This window comes from Symphalangus syndactylus, chromosome 2 (assembly GCF_028878055.3).
Source record: "Symphalangus syndactylus isolate Jambi chromosome 2, NHGRI_mSymSyn1-v2.1_pri, whole genome shotgun sequence".
Classification (NCBI taxonomy): domain Eukaryota; kingdom Metazoa; phylum Chordata; class Mammalia; order Primates; family Hylobatidae; genus Symphalangus; species Symphalangus syndactylus.
Window position 1 is genome coordinate 128,882,569 of NC_072424.2, and position 17,995 is coordinate 128,900,563.

The 17,995-nt window shown below is 44.5% G+C and overlaps 1 protein-coding gene across 1 annotated transcript in view; it reads left to right on the forward strand.

Annotated features, from left to right (window-relative positions):
- The window catches only part of MTHFD1L (methylenetetrahydrofolate dehydrogenase (NADP+ dependent) 1 like), a 312,601-nt gene extending 296,492 nt beyond the window's left edge, over positions 1–16,109 (forward strand). Inside the window, exon 29 of the transcript XR_010119055.1 lies at positions 16,037–16,109. The gene's annotated coding sequence lies outside the window, so the exon portion shown is untranslated. The remainder of the gene's footprint in view (positions 1–16,036) is intronic.
- The last annotated feature ends 1,886 nt before the right edge of the window (positions 16,110–17,995 follow it).

Consider the following 17,995-nt stretch of genomic DNA (forward strand, 5'->3'; position numbering starts at 1 on the left):
CCAAAGACTCTTAGTTTCCTATATTTTCTTCCAGAGATATTCTATGCATATATAATCAAAAAAATTTGGCCAGGCACGGTGGCTCATGCCTGTAATCCCAGCACTTTGGGAGGCCGAGGCGGGCGGATCACGAGGTCAGGAGATTGAGACCATCCTGGCTAACATGGTGAAACCCCGTCTCTACTAAAAATACAAAAATTAGCTGGGCATGGTGGCATGTGCCTGTAATCCCAGCTACTTGGGAGGCTGAGGCAGGAGAATCATTTGAACCAGGGAGTCGGAGGTTGCAGTGAGCCAAGATTGTACCATTGCACTCCAGCCTGGCAACAGAGCAAGACTCTATCTCAAAAAAAGAAAAAATTCATAATTTTTTTCCATCCAGCTTCTGGAATGAAGGTGTATCATGCTTTACACCTTCAGTCTGTATTTTGCTTCTTTTATTTAATTATATATCCTGGAGATGTTTTAATAGCAAAGCATGTAGAACAGCTTAGTTTTTGTAAAGACTGCCTTGTAGTCCATTGTATTATTAATTAGTTATTAATTAAACTAGTCATATATTAATGGATGATTGTTTCAAATCTTTTACTTACTACAAACAAAGCTGCAATGAAGAAATTTGTATATCCACAATCTTGTACATGTGCCAGTACATCTGCAGGAAAATTCCTGGAAATAACATTTCTGGGGCAAGGGGTATGTACATTGCAAATTTTGATGAATACCATCAATTACTTTCCATAAATGTACTAATGTATATTCCCACAAACAAAACATGTGATAGTGTCTCTTCCCCAACCTCTGCCAACACAGTCGTTACCAGCTTTTTACCTTTGCCAATCTAATAGGTAACCCATGTGACCTCATTTTAGTTTTGTGCCTTTGTATATCTTGTGTTATAAATCAGGTAAAGCATCATGTTAGGCCAGGCGCAGTGGCTCACGCCTGTAATCCCAGCACTTTGGGAGGCCGAGGTGGGTGAATCACTTGAGGTCAGGAGTTTGAGACCAGCCTGGCCAACATGGTGAAACCCCGTCTCTACTAAAAATACAAAAAGTAGCTGGGTGTGGTGGTGTGTGCCTGTAATCCCAGCTACTCCGGAGGCTGCGGCAGGAGAATCACTTGAACCCAGGATGCGGAAGTTGCATTGAGCCGAGATCATACCACTGCTCTCCAGCCTGGGCAACAGAGCAAGTCTTCGTCTCAAAATAATAATAATAATAATAAATAAAAAGCATCATTTTACCTGACTTAAGCCACAGAAGAGGAGATACACTGGTTTTCCTCTTCTGTGGTTTGTCTCTTTGTATCGTTTGCCACCTTTTCACTGGGAAGTTAGTAAATTATATTGATTTATAAGAATTCTTTATAAATTAAGGAGATTGTGCTAGGTGAAGATCTGGAAAAAGGGCCTTCCAGGGAGGTGAGACAGCCAGCACAAACCCAGGACCAAGCAAAGTGTGTCCTGGGAACAGGAAAGACTCATGATGTAGCACACGGAGAGAAGCCAAATGATGTCCCAGCGCGGAGGCCAGGTCACCCTGTGCCTGATCACACCGTGCTGTTTTTCTAACTGCAATGGGAAGCCGCTAGAGAGTTTTAAGCAGAATCCGCTCAGGAGAATTTGGATCTGGCCACCTGCGTGAAGGGTGGTAACATTTATTAAGATGGGGAAGATGAAGAAGAGAATGATTATGACGGGAAAGCCTAGGGAGGGATAAAAAGTTCTACTTTCAATGTTTTAACCTGGAGATGCCTGTCAATCTGCCTTGGAGAAGTCCAGCAGACCGGTGGTGGATTTCTGAGTTTTGCATTCAAGAGAAGGATCAGTGCTACAGATAAAATTTGGAGTCATCAGCATCTGAATGGCATTTACAGCCTTGAGGCAGGATGAAATCACCAAGGGTGGAAGTACTGAGACAAGGGACTTCAACTTTTAGAACACAGGAGGAGGAACCAGCAAAAGAGGCAATGAGATGGGAGTAAAGCTGGGAGAGAGTGGTGCCCACAGATCCAAGAAAAGGTCGTGCTTCTAGAGGAAGGGGTCAGCTACTGAATGCCATAGTGAAACCAAGTCTATGAGGATTGACCACTGGTTTAGGCAAATAGGGATCAGTGGTTACCTTGACGATGGTAATTTCAGTTCTCTGGTGGAGATGGAAGCCAAAGGGCAGTGAGTTGAGGATGGAGCTGAGTAGAAACAGCACAGATAATTCTCAAGAACTCTTGCTGTGCAGAAGAGCAAGGGCAAAAGATTGGAGCAGTTGCTACAGGGGAATATGGGCTCAGGGCTTTTTGGTTTTTTATTTGGTTGGTTTCTTTTTGTCTTTTTTTTTTTTTTTTTGAGACAAAGTCTCGCTCTGTTACCCAGGCCAGAATGTAATGGCGCAATCTCGGCTTACTGCAACTTCTGCTGCCCGGGTTCAAGCAATTCTCCTGTCTCAGCCTCCTGAGTAGCTGGGATTACAGGCACCTGCCTCTACACCTGGCTAATTTTTGTACTTTTAGTAGAGACTGGGTTTTGCCATGTTGGCCAGGATGGTCTGGAACTCCTAACCTCAGGTGATCCGCCCACCTCGGCCTGTTGGTTGGCCCAAAGTGCTGGGATTACAGGCGTGAGCCACCACACCCGGCCGGTTGGTGGTTTTTAATTATGGGATACTCATGGGTCTATTGATCAGAATGATCCAGTGGAGAGGGAAAAATTGATGACACCAGATACAGGAAGGAAATTGCTGGAATGAAGTCCTGTAATAACTTTGCAATCTCTTTCAGGGATGTTAAGCGCAGCCTCCTCTGAAGTAAGAAGTGAGTGAGTGGGGTGTGGAGTGGCCCGGAGTCCTAATGGCACACTGAAAGCTGAATGTGATGAATGTGGAGTGGTTAGGGAAGGTGGGAGGAGAAGCAGCAAGATAAAAGGAAGAGGAACTAGCATGTATTGGGCAGTAATCCTGTGCCAGGAAGACACAAGAACTTTGAAGTACCTTTTGAAGAATGTTTTGAATATTTATATCCTTTGTTTTGGTTTTTCATTGTGGTAAACTATACAAAACCTAAAATTTCAGAGTGGGAGACAATCTTGACAATCTATACATCTGACACAGGACTTATATCCAGAATCTGCAACGAACTCAAACAAATTAGCAAGAAAAAAATGAACAATCCCATCGAAAAGTGGGCTAAGGATATGAATAGACAATTCTCAAAAGAAGATACACAAATGACCAACAAGCATGTGGAAAAATGCTCAGCATCACTAATGATCAGGGAAATGGAAATCAAAACCACAATGCAATACCACCTTCCTCCTGCAAGAATGGCCATAATCAAAAAATCAAAAAATAATAGATGTTGGCGTGGATGCAGTGAAAAGGGAACACTTCTACGCTGCTGGTGGGAATGTAAACTAGCACAGCCACTCTGGAAAACAGTGTGGAGATTCCTTGAAGAACTAAAAGTAGAACTACCATTTGATTCAGCAATCCCACTACTGGGTATCTACCCAGAGGAAAATAAGTCATTACACGAAAAAGATACTTTCACACACATGCTTATAGCAGCACAATTCACAATTGCACAAATGTGGAACCAACCCAAATCCCAGTTAATTAATGAGTGTATAAAGAAACTGTGGTATATACATACGATGTAATACTACTCAGCCATAAAAAGGAATGAATTAATGGCATTCACAGCAACCTGGATGGGATTGGAGACTATTATTCTAAGTGAAGTAACTCAGGAATGGGAAACCAAACATCGTATGTTCTCACTCATAAGTGGGAGCTAAGCTATGAGGATGCAAAGGCACAAGAATGACACGGTAGACTTTGGGGACTCGGGGAAAGAGTGGGAAGTGGGTGAGGGATAAAAGACTACAAATTGGGTTCAGTGTATACTGCTCAGGTGATGGACACACCAGAATCTCACAAATCACCACTGAAGAACTTACTCACATAACCAAATAGACCTGTTCCCCAAAAACCTGTGGAAATAAAAAAATTAAAGAAAAAACAAAATAAAGAGAAGTATAAAATAAAACTTAAAAACCCCAAATTTACCATTTTTACCATTTTTAGGTACACAACTCAGTGGCAGTAAATTCAGCCACAGTGTTGTACAAGCATCACCACTCTCCACCTCCAGAACTTTATCATCCCAAACTGAAACCATATCCATTAAACTATATTCCCCTTTCCCCTCCTCCTAGCCCCTACTAAGCTCCATTCTATTTTCTGCCACTATGAATTTGCCTATTATAGGTACCTCATGTAAGTGAAATCATACAATATTTATTCTTCCGTGCCTGGCTTATTTCACTTAGCATAATATTTTCAAGGTTCATCCATGTTGTGGCTTGTATCAGAATTTCATTCCCTTTTATTATGGCTGAATAATATCCCACTATCTGTATAGACCACACTTTGTTTATGCATTCCTCTGCTGATGAACACTTGGGTGTTTCCACCTTTGGCTATTGTGAATGATGCTGCTACGAACATGGCTGTTTGAGTACCTGTTTGAGTCCTTGTTTTCAATTATTTGGGGCATGTATCTAGAAGTGGCACCCTTTTTTTTTGGTTAATGCCCACAGCAGCCCTCAGACAGGTGTTCTTCAGGCTGGGGCCCCTTCTTTATTCCTTCAGTGGGAGGCCGTATGCTCCCAGCTCCCAACACAATTCCTCAAACTGGATTCCCCTTCTTTATTCCTTCAGTGGGAGCTTCCAACACAATTCCTCAAACTGGATATTGCCCATTGGTTTTGTTCTCAAATAGATTGAGGTTCCTCACCAGCCTCTGGTCCTCGGCCTCTTAGTCCTATGGCTCCTGTGTTTGCGGAAGAGAATCCCATCACAGGCTCTTGTGGGGAAGGTAGGCCACACCTCTTGGTCCCATGGCTGACTGCAGTGAGAAAGGGGTGGGCGTGAGGAGGCTGCCTTATCGGTATAAGGTGCTTGGTTATAGACGCCTCATGTATATGTCTGTAGGTAGACTTCTGCCTCATTTTTTGGATCCTTTTGAGTTGCAAAAGAGCTTTCTCTCCTGAAGTCACGCTGCTTCTGGAAAGAGCTAAAACCTGACTTTCCCAGGCAAAAAACAGTCACCTTAAAGCAAGTCATGATAACGTCATCACTTGAATATTTTGGACGTGCTTAAAACGTAACACTTTAAACACTAGAAGATAAGTTATCATGATAGTAGATTGGGCTAGGAAAGTTATTTATAGAAAACAAGTAAAACAGTAGAATTGCAACAATTTTTAACAGCTAAGATTTCCTGTAAACCGCTATAATCACAGGATAGTCTCTCCCTTAAGATATAAAATTATCTCGTGATCCAAAAATAGCTGGTGTCAGCATTGTTTCAGCAAAGTTTCCCTTAAAATATAATTTTGCTTTCCTTTTATGATGTTATGATCTGCACGATTCTATAGAACTTCCTTGTCTTTACAAAGACATTCCTGGAATAAAAATCAATTTCGTGGCCCATGGGGGGAAAAAACTAAGTTCTTAGTGAATATTTCTGGCTCCTTTCTGGATTGCAACAAGCCAGTGAGTTGAGTACCCCAAAATAAATCCTGTTGGTGGGTGGGGCAAGGGTCAGAATTGGGGACTTGAATTACAGAATGACAGGATATCCAGTGTCATAGGCTTTTTTTTTTTTTTTTTTTAAGACAGAGTCTTACTCTGCAACCTCTGCCTCCTGGATTCGAGCAAACCAGGATCATAGCTCTTGCACTGCCATGTGTAGATAATTGCGGCACACTTGTCTGTGATGTATGTACAAGTCATTATTTTTTGGATGGTGGGGTGCATTTTTCTTATTTTCTCTATCTTTCCTCTTTCTTTCTTTTTTTCTTTTTTTCTCTCTTTTTCTTTTGCTCTCTTTTCCTTTTACTCTCTTTTCCTTCTCCCTTCCTTCTTTTCCTTTCTTTTCTTTTCTTTTCTTTTCTTTTCTTTTCTTTTCTTTTCTTTTCTTTTTCTTTCTCTCCCTATGCTGCCCAGGCTACTCTTGAGCTCCTGGGCTCAAGTGATCCTCCCTCCTCAGCCTCCGCCTCCCAAGTATCTGGGATTACAGACACAAACGACCGCTCCTGGTTGTCTTTCTCTCTCTCTCGCTTTCTTTTTTCTTTCCTTCTTTCCCTCTTTCTCTCTTTCTTTCCTTCTTTCCCTCTTTCTTTCTTTCCTTCTTTCCCTCTTTCTCTCTCTCTCTCTTTCCCTTTCCCTCCCTTCCCCTCCCTTCCTCCCTTCCTCTCTCTCTTTCTGTCCTTCTTTCCTTCTTTCCTTCTTTCTTTCTTTCTGATGGGGTCTCCCTATGCTGCCTAGGCTAGTCTTCAGCTCCTGGGCTCAAGTGATCCTCCCTCCTCAGCCTCTGCCTCCCAAGTATCTGGGATTACAGACACAAATGACCGTGCCTGCCTGCCAGCCTGCCTGCCTGCCTGCCTGCCTGCCTGCCTGCCTGCCTGCCTGCCTGCCTGCCTGCCTTCCTTCCTTCCTTCCTTCCTTCCTTCCTTCCTTCCTTCCTTTCTATCTCTCTCTCTCTCTCCTTCCTTCCTTCCCTCCATCCCTCCCCCACTTCCTTCCTTCCTTTCTTTCTTTCTCTTTACTTTTTTTTCTTTTTGAGATGGAGTCTTGCTCTGTCACCCAGGCTGGAGTGCAGTGGCGCGATCTCGGCTCACTGCAACCTCTGCCTCCCAGGTTCAAGCAATTCTCCTGTCTCAGCCTCCCGAGTAGCTTTTCAATTTGGTCTTACCAAATTTAAACTGATCTCAGATGTGTCTTACTTCCCTAATACAGTTTTCATATCTGTTCTTTAGTCATTAATACATAAGATATTTTTCCAGCCAGGTGCGGTGGCTCACGCCTGTAATCTCAGCACTTTGGGAGGTTGAGGTGGGTGGATCATCTGAGGTCAGGAGTTTGAGACCAGCCTGGCCAACAAGGTGAAACCCCGTCTCTACTAAAAATACAAAAATTAGCTGGGCATGGTGGCAGGCGCCTGTAGTCCCAGCTACTCAGGAGGCTGAGGCAGGAGAATCACTTGAACCCAGGAAGCAGAGGTTGCCAGTCTTGGAGCCAGGATTGTGCCAGTGCATTCCAGCCTAGGCAACAGAGCGAGATTCTGTCTCAAAAAAAAAAAAAAAAAGATATTTTTCCTAGAGCTTTTTGTTTGTTTTGTGCTTGTTGGCTTGGTTTTTGGTGACTCTTGCTTGACTCTGTCTAGATCTTTTTCCACTTCAGAGTTTTGTTGTTGTTTTAAGATTTCCCAATTCTCTTTCTGGAGTACATTATTGCAGCTATTTGCTTTTTTTTTTTTTTTCCCCATTCCTTTTAGACACATATCTTCATTTTAGCTTTCAGATTATATTTTCTTGAATTTACTTGAAAAAAGTATTTCTTCAATATATAGTTAAATAAAGAATAAATCAGTGTTTGGATGACTGCTGACCTATTTCCATTTTTAATTTTCAATCCTCTACAGAATCAGTGGTAAAGATTGTATTTGTGAAATTCCTTATGCCACACGCTTGTTTGGATCCTTTTATGTGAAAAGATCCTTTTTCTATTCCATTTAGATTCCTTATATGGTATAAATCAAAATTATGACAGCTTTTAAAAATAATGTTTATTTAATAGTTAATTCTGGCCCAGTGCAGTGGCTCACACCTGTAATCCCAGCACTTTGGGAGGCCAAGGTGGGAGGATCATTTGAGGCCAGGAGTTCCAGACTAGCTTGGGCAACACAGCAAGACACTGTCTCTATTTAAAAAAAATTGTTAACTCTAAAAATATGTTCTTTCCTATTTAAGTCAGGAATAAGAAGAGAATAGTCCCTGTCACATTACTCCTAAATATCCTTCTGGAATCTTGGCCAATAAAATCAGACTAGGAAAACAAAGACACACAAGTATTAGGAAGGAAGGAACAAAAAAGCAATTTAAAGATGGTATGTTTGGCTACCTAGAAAATCCAGGAGAAGCATTCTATTTTAAAAAGACATGCTTAAGGGGAAAACATCAAAAACACAGAACATCAATAAGAAAATAATACGAATCATCCATAATCCCTCTAGCCAGAGGAAACCACTGTTAAAAATGAACAATTTGGAGCCAGTCATGGTGGCATGCACTTGTAATTCTAGCTACTCAGGAGGCTGAGACAGGAGGATCTCTTGAGGCCAGGAGTGCAAGACCAGCCTGGGCAACATAGTGAGAACCCCCCGCCCAGCCCCCATCTCTTAAAAATTTTTCAAGTAAAAAAAATGACCATTTGGTCTATATCTTTCCTTATGTTTTTGCACATATGTGTGTATGTTTATGTGTTTGTACACATATTTATTCCAAACATCTTATATCTAATTATATGGCCATTGACTGTTATGTAAAGTGATCCTACAGAGGGACTTCCTGTATTACTGTGACAGAAGTTTAGTCCCTGCTGTGAGAATGGTGATAGAGCATTTCACCTGGGTCAGAGGACAGAGGACAGAGACTCAAGCCTGACCATAAAAAGTTCCAAAACACAAAATGCTTTAAAACTTATTTGGTAACAAACCTTAACCTAAAATGATATAAGGCTATTCAGCCTTTATTCACCCCAATTAGGATTAATATTCATATCATATGAAAATATGTTATTGCATTACATTACAGGGATCTTCCAGAGGACCCCTGGGTTTTGTTTTTTGTTTTTTTTTTTCTTTTTGAGACGAAGTTTCATTCATTCTTGTCACCCAGGCTGGAGTCCAATGGCGCCATCTCAGCTCATGTAACCTCCGCCTTCCAAGTTCAAGCAATTTTCCTGCCTCAGCCTCCCAAGTAGCTGGGATTACAGGCGCCTGCCACCATGCCTAACTAATTTTTGTATTTTTAGTAGAGACAAGGTTTCACCATGTTGGCCAGGATGGTCTCAAACTCCTGACCTCAGCTGGTCCACCCACCTTGGCCTCCCAAAGTGCTGGGATTGCAGGCATGAGCCACTGCTCCCGGCCACCCCTGATGGTTTTATGCTCTGTGTTACCTTTCAAAAATCCGAAATATTATGAATTCTGAAATAGTCCCCAAGGCTTTGGGCAAGAGATTATGTATCTGTAATATACTGAGCAGCAGCCAGGGATGCCAAAAATATAGAAATATGTGTGCTATGGTACAGGAACTCACAACCAAAGTTGAAATGGCAAGATGTGTGCACAGGAGAAGCTTTAAACCTTTCAAATAGACCATTAAGCCAATATGCATATAGTCCTAGTCTATATTGATGTGAAGGGCTCTACAGCACTGCCTATGAATGTTTACTTAATATGTGAGTGCCCCAAATTATACAGAATCACGTTTGATGGATAGAGTCCTGACCTAAAATACAGAAGAGATGTGCCTGACCAGAGGGGAGGAAAAGATTCTTTTTTTTTTTTTTCTTTGAGACGGATGGAGTCTCGCGCTCTCGCCCAGGCTGCAGTGCAGTGGTGTGATCTCGGTTCAGTGCAACCTCTGCCTCCCAGGTTCAAGCGATTTTCCTCCCTCAGCCTCCCGAGTAGCTGGGATTACAGGTGGGCGCCACCACACCCGGCTAATTTTTGTAGTTTTAGTAGAGACGGGGTTTCACCATGTTGGCCAGGATGATCGCGAGGAAAAGATTCTTTATCATCCCTGTGTATTAGAGTCTTCTAGTGGCAAGCATCAGAAACCTGACTTCAAACGAATGAAGCAAAAAAGGGAACTCTTGGCTCCTGCTTGGATGAAGCCCCTGTGTTGACCACCACCACCCGCTCAGTCCCACTTTCTTCTCTGTTTTTTCTTTCTCCGGCTGGCGCTTTCCACATCGTGGGAAAGATGGCCACTGCCGGTGCTCAGTCTCTGGTCCCTGCAGACTGGAATCCCAGGAGGGAAAAGAAAGATCATCTCTTGCCCTGTATCCATCTCAGTCTCTCAGAATGACCTAGCCTGGCCTTGCCGGCGTCTTGGCCCCTAGCTGGTCTGATGACTATACCTTGAGGAGATGGGGGATGCTGACCCACACGAGTCACATCTTGGTGGGAGGGGATGCAGAACTTTGTCATTGACAGCCATGCTCTAGTCACAGGGAAAGGAGATGGGCGATTCCAAAACCAAAGGGTGCTGGGACAATTTGAAAAAAAAAGAGGGGCCTCTTTGCAGAAGTGGTCACAGGGTGAGAGCAGAGGATGATGGGAGTGGAAAGGACCCCAGTCACTCTTTGGTCACAGTGCTGACGTTCCTGCATACGCAGTAGGCACAGCATTCACAGGAGAGCAGTGGCATAAGAGCGAGCTTTGGAAGGGCCATGTGCTAAATTAGATGAGTCTTAAGAAGATGCTTAAAGGAAAGACGAGAAGTGCATTGGTGGGAGGAATGGAAGAGAGTATTATAGGTAGGAGTGCAGCATTTATTTGCTTAAATGATTTTGCTCCTGGCTGAGTCTAAATAAGAATATTCTTGTGAGTCGTTTTTTTTTTTTTCTTCTGTACATGAGAAATTTCTGATTCCCTTCTGCATTTAGACAAACTTGTGAGGACAGGGTCATGTTTGATGGATGGAGCCCTGACCTAAAATACAGAAGAGATGTGCTTGACAAGGGAAAAAAAGAGATCATTTATAATCCCTATGCATTAGATTTTTCCAGTTGCAAGCACTGGCAACCTGACTTAATATGAATTTAACAAAATTTATGCTGGGTTCGGTGGCTCATGCCTATAATCCCAGCACTTTGGGAGGCTGAGGCTGGTGGATCACCTGGGTCAGGAGTTCGAGACCAACCTGACCAGCATGGTGAAACCCCATCTCTACTGAAAATACAAAAAGCCTGGTGTAGTGGTGCAGGCCTGTAATCCCAGCTACTCAGGAGACTGATGCAGAATTGTCACTGGAACCCAGGAGGCAGAGGCTGAAGTGACCAAGATCATGCCACTGCACTCCAGCCTGGGTGACAGAGCAAGACCCTCTTGCAAATAATAATAATAATAATAAATCTGTTGGCTCTTTTGGAGAAATGTTAAGGAGCAGCAGACAATGATTTTCTGACCAGGGGCTGGTCCTATTATAATTCTGATATTATATATCGGAGCCTCTTACGTTCAAGCTGCAATAACTTTCTAAACAGCTTGCTGAAAGTCACCCAGCGAATTATTTGTTGATGTTCCAGAAGAGGGAGATACAAAGGCAAAGGGATTGTTCCCGGAATTTTTCTGAGTAATTAAGTTACAGTTGCTATTTGCAAGTCACTGCAAAGGAAATCTTCCAGTAGATGCTACTTATTCAGTCATGTGTGCAAAACTAGATATTTCTTACATTAACATTGTAATTATATTTGGCATCATTTCTTGTTTTGCTCTAGATGGACAAAGATTAAGTCTTAAGTGTACAAGTCAGAGAAAGAGAAGACACATTTCTGATGGCTTGCAGTAATTCTGATCTGCTAAATAAGACACACAGCCTGCCATAGACCAACCCCCAGTCTATTATCACAAACTGAAGACCAAAGAAAGGAATAAATGAAACCCGTAATGTGCTGTGATTTTACACAAATCATCTTTGAAGTTCTCACACTACAAGGAAGACACCATTATCCCTATCTTAGTAGATAAAGAAAGCAAATCTCAGAGAGCTTTTACTCACTTTTCCAGGACCAGCCAGCTCTTAAGATGTAAAGCCAGGATTCTAGAACCGAATCATCTGATTTCAAAGCCTGAGCAAGGGGGAAGTGGTGCACACCTGTAGTCTCAGCTACTAAAGAGGCTGAGGTGGGAGGATCCCTTAATCCCAGGAGTTTGAGTCCAGCCTGGGCAACATAGCAAGAACCAATCTCAAGAAAAAAATTAACAAAGCAAGACCATGAGCCCAGCTTCATACTGGTGGTATTTTTGGGGGACAATTAAGCTGTGTCACATGTAGCTTTTGATTTCCTTTGACAACTTCTCTCCTTAACACCTATAGATGTATTATCATCAAAATACAATGTAGGCTGGGCACAGCGGCTCATGCGTATAATCCCAGCACTTTGGGAGGCCGAGGTGGGTGGATCACCTGAGGTCAAGAGTTCGAGACCAGCCTGGCCAACATGGTGAAACCCTGTCTCTACCCAAAAATACAAAAATTAGTCAGGCATGGTGGCGAGGGCCTGTAATCCCAGCTACTCAGGAGGCTGAGGCATGAGAATCACTTGAACCAGGGACGCGGAGATTGCAGTGAGCTGAGATCATGCCATTGCACTCCAGCCTGGGCGACAGAGCAAGACTCAGTCGCAAAGAAAAAGAAAAACATACAATGTAAAAAGCACAATCCAAGGAGCTGAAAATGCAAGAGAGAACTGCCTACCACCTTTGCTTGCCAGGAATTCACAGACTATGGGGAGAGAGAACACAAATATGAAACAATAAACAACCTATGGGTGGAGTTGGGCTGAGCAACCAGGACCAGAAGCTTCTAGTGATGCCCCAATGCCCATTTCCCTTCTTCAGTAAGACAACCCTCCTGCCTCCTGCCACTAGATAAGACTGTAGCCATGTGGAACAGAGACTATACTTATGGAATCCTTTATGGCAGTTTAAGTAAATTCTGTCTAGTGGGATGAAAGCAGAAAGGACAAGTGCAGTTTCTGACAGGAAGTCTTAAAGGAAAAGAACAATCCATTCCTCTTCCCTGCCTGTTAGAGCCTTGGCAGCCATCTTGAATCAGGAGGTGAGTTTGGAAGTGGAAGTCGCTCGTGGCAGAACTACCCATGGGAGAAGCCCGGGGATCTGACTCTGAGCGGTGCAGCCTCTACGCTGGACTGCTCACCTCCATTCTTTTATGTGAAAGAGAAGTAAACTTCAACCTAACTTAAGCCATTGTTATTTTGGGTTTTTGTCATTGTAAGCAAGTTTAATCCCAACTACTAAAAAGGTACAGTTCTATAAGTACTCGCCACCTCCCCCAAATCCTACCAGGTGACCTTCATTCAGCAAGTGACTTAACCTTTCCCAGGGTGGCTGTGAGAACCCAGTGCCATGAGAGACCAGGAAAAAGCTCACAGGGTTTTGAGTTGGCCTGTGTGACGCAGTGTGACTGGGGGAAACAAAGGAAGAAACCTAATACCCAGGACTCATCAAGTCACAATTTCCTGAAGTGCTTCGGGGTCAGCATGTGCAGAATAATTTCTAAAACTGTGTAGCCTGTAGTCCCAGGGAGGCTGAGCTGGGAGGATCACCTGAGCCCAGGAGGTCGAGGCTGCAGTGAGCCGTGATCATGCCACTGCACTCCAGCCCGGATGACAGGGTGAGACCCTGTCTCAAAAAAAAATTTATTTATTTATTTAATTAATCAATGAAATAAAACCATGTAGCACAGACGTTAAGTTCTTTGTAGATTCAGAGCTGACCAAGTTCGTGTGCTGGAGTAAATGATTAAAGGTTTGATGAGGGAGATGAAGTATGAGTGGGGTGTTAAGAAATGAATCCGATTGGTATGCAAGTCATGACTCCTAACTACAAGTTATGGAAACTCAACCCCGTTTGGAAAAAAAAAAAAAAAAAAAAGTGGGTGGGGAGGAGGTTGGTGGTTGAATCATGTAATTAAAAAGGCAAGAAGTAAGCTCAGGGAAGGCTGGATGGAGACCAAATGATGTCATTAGGATGTGGTCTCAGCTCTGCTTTCCTGAGTTCATTGCATTTTCATAAGGCAAGGAGTGGTGTCTGGCGGCTGTGGATTTACATCCTATCAGCTCAGCAACCCAGGTGGAAAATACCTTCTTCCTTAGGGCTGCAGAGAAACCCTCAACCTACCTGACTCCCTGTGCCTCTGATTCTGCAGACCTGGCTCATGTTCCCATCCCTGGAGTGGATGGGGGCAGAAGAATGTAGCCTCAGCCCCATCCAAACTGCAAGGATTAAGAGTTCCAAAAGGGTGGTTTTCCAAAAGGAAAAGTGAGGCGCTACTGGCGGGAGAAGGGGAGTTGATGCTGGGAGGAATGTTATTCGAGTGTTATGGCAGAGAAGAGAAAAGGCAAAGAAAGAAAGTCTAGAATGAGTGGAACAGCATGAGCTGAATGGAAGAGAAAACTCAAGTAGGCAAGGCAAGTGCTGGCAAGGGACCCCCTTCCTTTGTATTATTTCTCTCTCTCTCTCTCTCTTTTTTTGGGGGGGGAAGATGGAGTCTCACTCTGTCACCCAAGCTGGAGTGCAGTGGCGTGATCTCGGCTCACTGCAACCTCTGCCTCCCAGGTTCAAGCGATTCTCCTGCCTCAACCTCCTGAGTAGCTAGGATTACCACATGGTGGGAGTGGCCACCATGCCCGGCTATTTTTTGTATTTTTCTAGAGACGTGGTTTAACCATGTTGACCAGGCTGGTCTCGAACTCCTGACCTCAGGTGATCCACCTGCCTTGGCCTCCCAGAGTGCTGAGATGACAGACATGAGCCTGGCCAGGGGATCCCCTTCTTTGCTGCACTAGTTTGCTTGGACTGTCATAACAAAATAAGCAGCATCAACAACAGAAATTGATCCTGGAGACTGGAATTCTGGAGTTCCAAGTTTCCTCTGAGGCCGCTCTCCGTGGCTTGCAGATGGCCTCCCTCTTGCTGCCCTGCTCTGCTCATGTGTCCCTGGTACCATTTCCTCTTTTTTATAAGGACACCCGTCACATTGGATTAGGGCCCACCCACAGGACCGTATTTAATCTTGATTACCTGTACAAAGGCCCTATCTCTAACTATAGTAACAGTCTGAGGCACTGGGGATTAGGACTTCACCAGTGAATTAGGTGGGGGGACCCAGTTCAGCCCATGCCGCTCACTGTTGTCCAAAGGGCAGTAATGAAATGCATGGATTGGGGATTTCTTATACGTTTATAAAAAACGCGGTAGTTACAGCTGGATGGTGTGAGCAGCCAGTTCTCAGCAAATCTTCCTTATGATCCTTGTCAAAAGACACAATTACAACAAATTTAGTTTAAAGATCTCTAGTGGCTTTATTTGCGATTCGAGAATTGTGCAACACGTCATTCCATAAAATAGAATGAGTGTTCTGATGTGCTGAGTAGAGAAGGGTGGATTTATAGGCAGAAAAAGTGCTGAAGAAAGCAGAAACAAAGAACAAAAAGCAGATTGGTTATTTTAAAGTTATTTCCCTTGGAAGGTGGGGACAGAACAATAGAAAAATTACTGACTGGGTATGATCCATTTACTTCAGATTAAGGGTTAAAAGAGGGGGCATTCATTATCATGCCGATTGAAGACAGAAACTGGCCTGGTTGGGAGGGAGATTACCAGTTATCTCTTTCTCCTGATTTCTCACAAGATCAGGTTAACAGTTTTAGTTTGGTGACTGGGAACCTCAGCATTAGTGACATCACTTTGATCTTTAGTCTGGTCTGGTGGGGACTTTTGCAGGAGCTTAGTCCAAAACAGTGGCCTCCGATAATTTTTTTTTTTTTTGGAGACGGAGTCTTGTTCTGTCGCCCAGGCTGGAGTGCAGTGGCAGGATCTGGACTCACTGCAACCTCCGCCTCCTGGGTTCAAGTGATTCTCCTGCCTCAGCCTCTCAAGTAGCTGGGATTACAGGCACCTGCCACCACACACAGCTAATTTCTGTATTTTTAGTAGAGACGGGGTTTCACCATGTTGGCCAGGCTGGTCTCAAACTCCTGACCTCAGGCGATCCACCCGCCTCGGCCTCCCAAAGTGCTGGGATTACAGGAGTGAGCCACTGCGCCTGACCCGCTAGTTTTTATATAACACTCTAAATCAGTGAAACCTGCCATCATGAAAATTAAATCCGTCCTCTAGAGAAACTAGGTGTCCAGAACCCTCAGCCCACTGGAATGGCAGTGCATAGCCAAAACCAAGCAAATAAACAAAAGGAAGAATTGCAACCAAGGAACCCACAAATCAAAGGTGCAGTTACACAAAGGCTCTGCAACTTGTCGGTTATCTATGGGAAGGCCAGTCACACTCCAAGTAGCCAGCCTTATTGGGCAAAGCTAAGACATGTAGGGTCAGGGTGGATGGAAGGCACATTGCCTAATGCAGTGTTCTGTTCTGTTCATAGCAGACACACAGGAAGCAGTGGCTAGACGAATTCACCAAAAATGAGCAGAAGGAAGAAGAAAGAATCTCTGTGGTATTGGTGAGTTGTTTGTTCTGACAATAGACATAGAGCAGAAAACTCCCGACATCCAGGGCAGGGAGATGAGAGTGGAGAGGCAAAGGCCACCTGCACTTTGATTCAGAAGCACTTGAAGGCCTAAGTATGAGATAAGTTACCTCCAGAATGTGTGTGTGGAAGGGAGGGGAGGTAAGAGGAGGGGCAAGCAATGTGTTACGTTCCTGGATCACCTAACCAAAAATAGAGACACTCCTCACCCCCAGCACTAGAGACACCCCCACCCCCAGCACTAGAGATACCCCTCACCCCCAGCACTAGAGACACCCCCACCCCCAGCACTAGAGACACTCCCACCCCCAGCACTAGAGACACCCCCGCCCCCAGCACTAGAGACACCCCCCACTCCCAGCACTAGAGACACCCCCCGCCCCCAGCACTAGAGACACCCCCACCCCCAGCACTAGAGACACCCCCCACCCCCAGCACTAGAGACACCCCCCACCCCCAGCACTAGAGACACCCCCCACCCCCAGCACTAGAGACACCCCCCACCCCTAGCACTAGAGACACCCCCCACCCCCAGCACTAGAGACACCCCCACCCCCACCCCCAGCACTAGAGACACGCCCACCCCCAGCACTAGAGGCACCCCCCACCCCCAGCACTAGAGACACCCCCCACCCCCAGCATTAGAGACACCCCCACCCCCAGCACTAGAGACACCCCCACCCCCAGCACTTTGGGAGGCCAAGACGGGAGGATTGTTTGAACCTAGGAGTTCAAGACCAGCCTGGGCAAGATGGTGAGATCCTGTCTCTATAAAAAAATTTTTTTTTATTAGCCAGGCAGGGTGGCAGGTGTCTGCAGTCCCAACTACTTGGGATGCTAAAGAGGACTGCTTGAGCCTTGGAATTCGAGGCAGCATCAAGCTATGATCATGCCACTGCCCTCCAGCTTGGGCAGCAAAGCGAGACCCTGTCTCTACAAAAAAAGAGAGATTCCCTCTAGCCCCCACCAGCCTCATCCTATGTCATCTACCACCTGTCCACTCTATTTCCTAGCACTTATCAATATATGAAATTATCTTATATAATGTTTAATTATTTTAATATTCCATCCCCACCACCTCCAGATTATAAGCTTTACGAAGGGGCCTTCAGGTGGTTCCTCACCGTGTCTCAGTACCCAGAACAGGACCTACCTAGCATATACTTGGTGCCCAGAAACATTGTTTAATGAATAAAAGAGAAAGAGCAAAGGATATCAGAGATTTCTGTAATAAAATAAAGGTAACCATGTGTTGGGAACAGGCCCCCCAAAATCTGGCCATAAACTGGCCCCAAAACTGGCCATAACCAAAATCTCTGTGACATGTTCATGATGGCCATGATGCCTATGCTGGAAGGTTGTGGGTTGACTGGAATGAGGGCAAGGAATACCTGGCCTGCCCAGGGTGGAAAACCACTTAAAGGCATTCTTAAACCACAAACCATAGCACGAGTGATCTGTGTCTTAAGGACATGCTCCTGCTGCAGATAACTAGCCAGAGCCCATCCCTTTATTTCGGCCCATCCCTTTATTTCCCATAAGGAATTCTTTTAGTTAATCTATAATCTATAGAAACAATGCTTATCACTGGCTTGCTGTCAGTAAATATGTGGGTAAATCTCTGTTCGAGGCTCTCAGCTCTGAAGGCAGTGAGACCCCTAATTTCCCACTCCACACCTCTATACTTCTGTGTGTGTGTCTTTAATTCCTCTAGCACCACTGGGTTAGGGTCTTCCCGACCGAGCTGGTCTCAGCAACCATGTCCAAGTAATTAATCATTCTGTGGGGAGCTTGGGGATCCTGAATGCTTCATTCCCTGAAATTTATGCATAGTCAGTGTATACATTTTGGTTA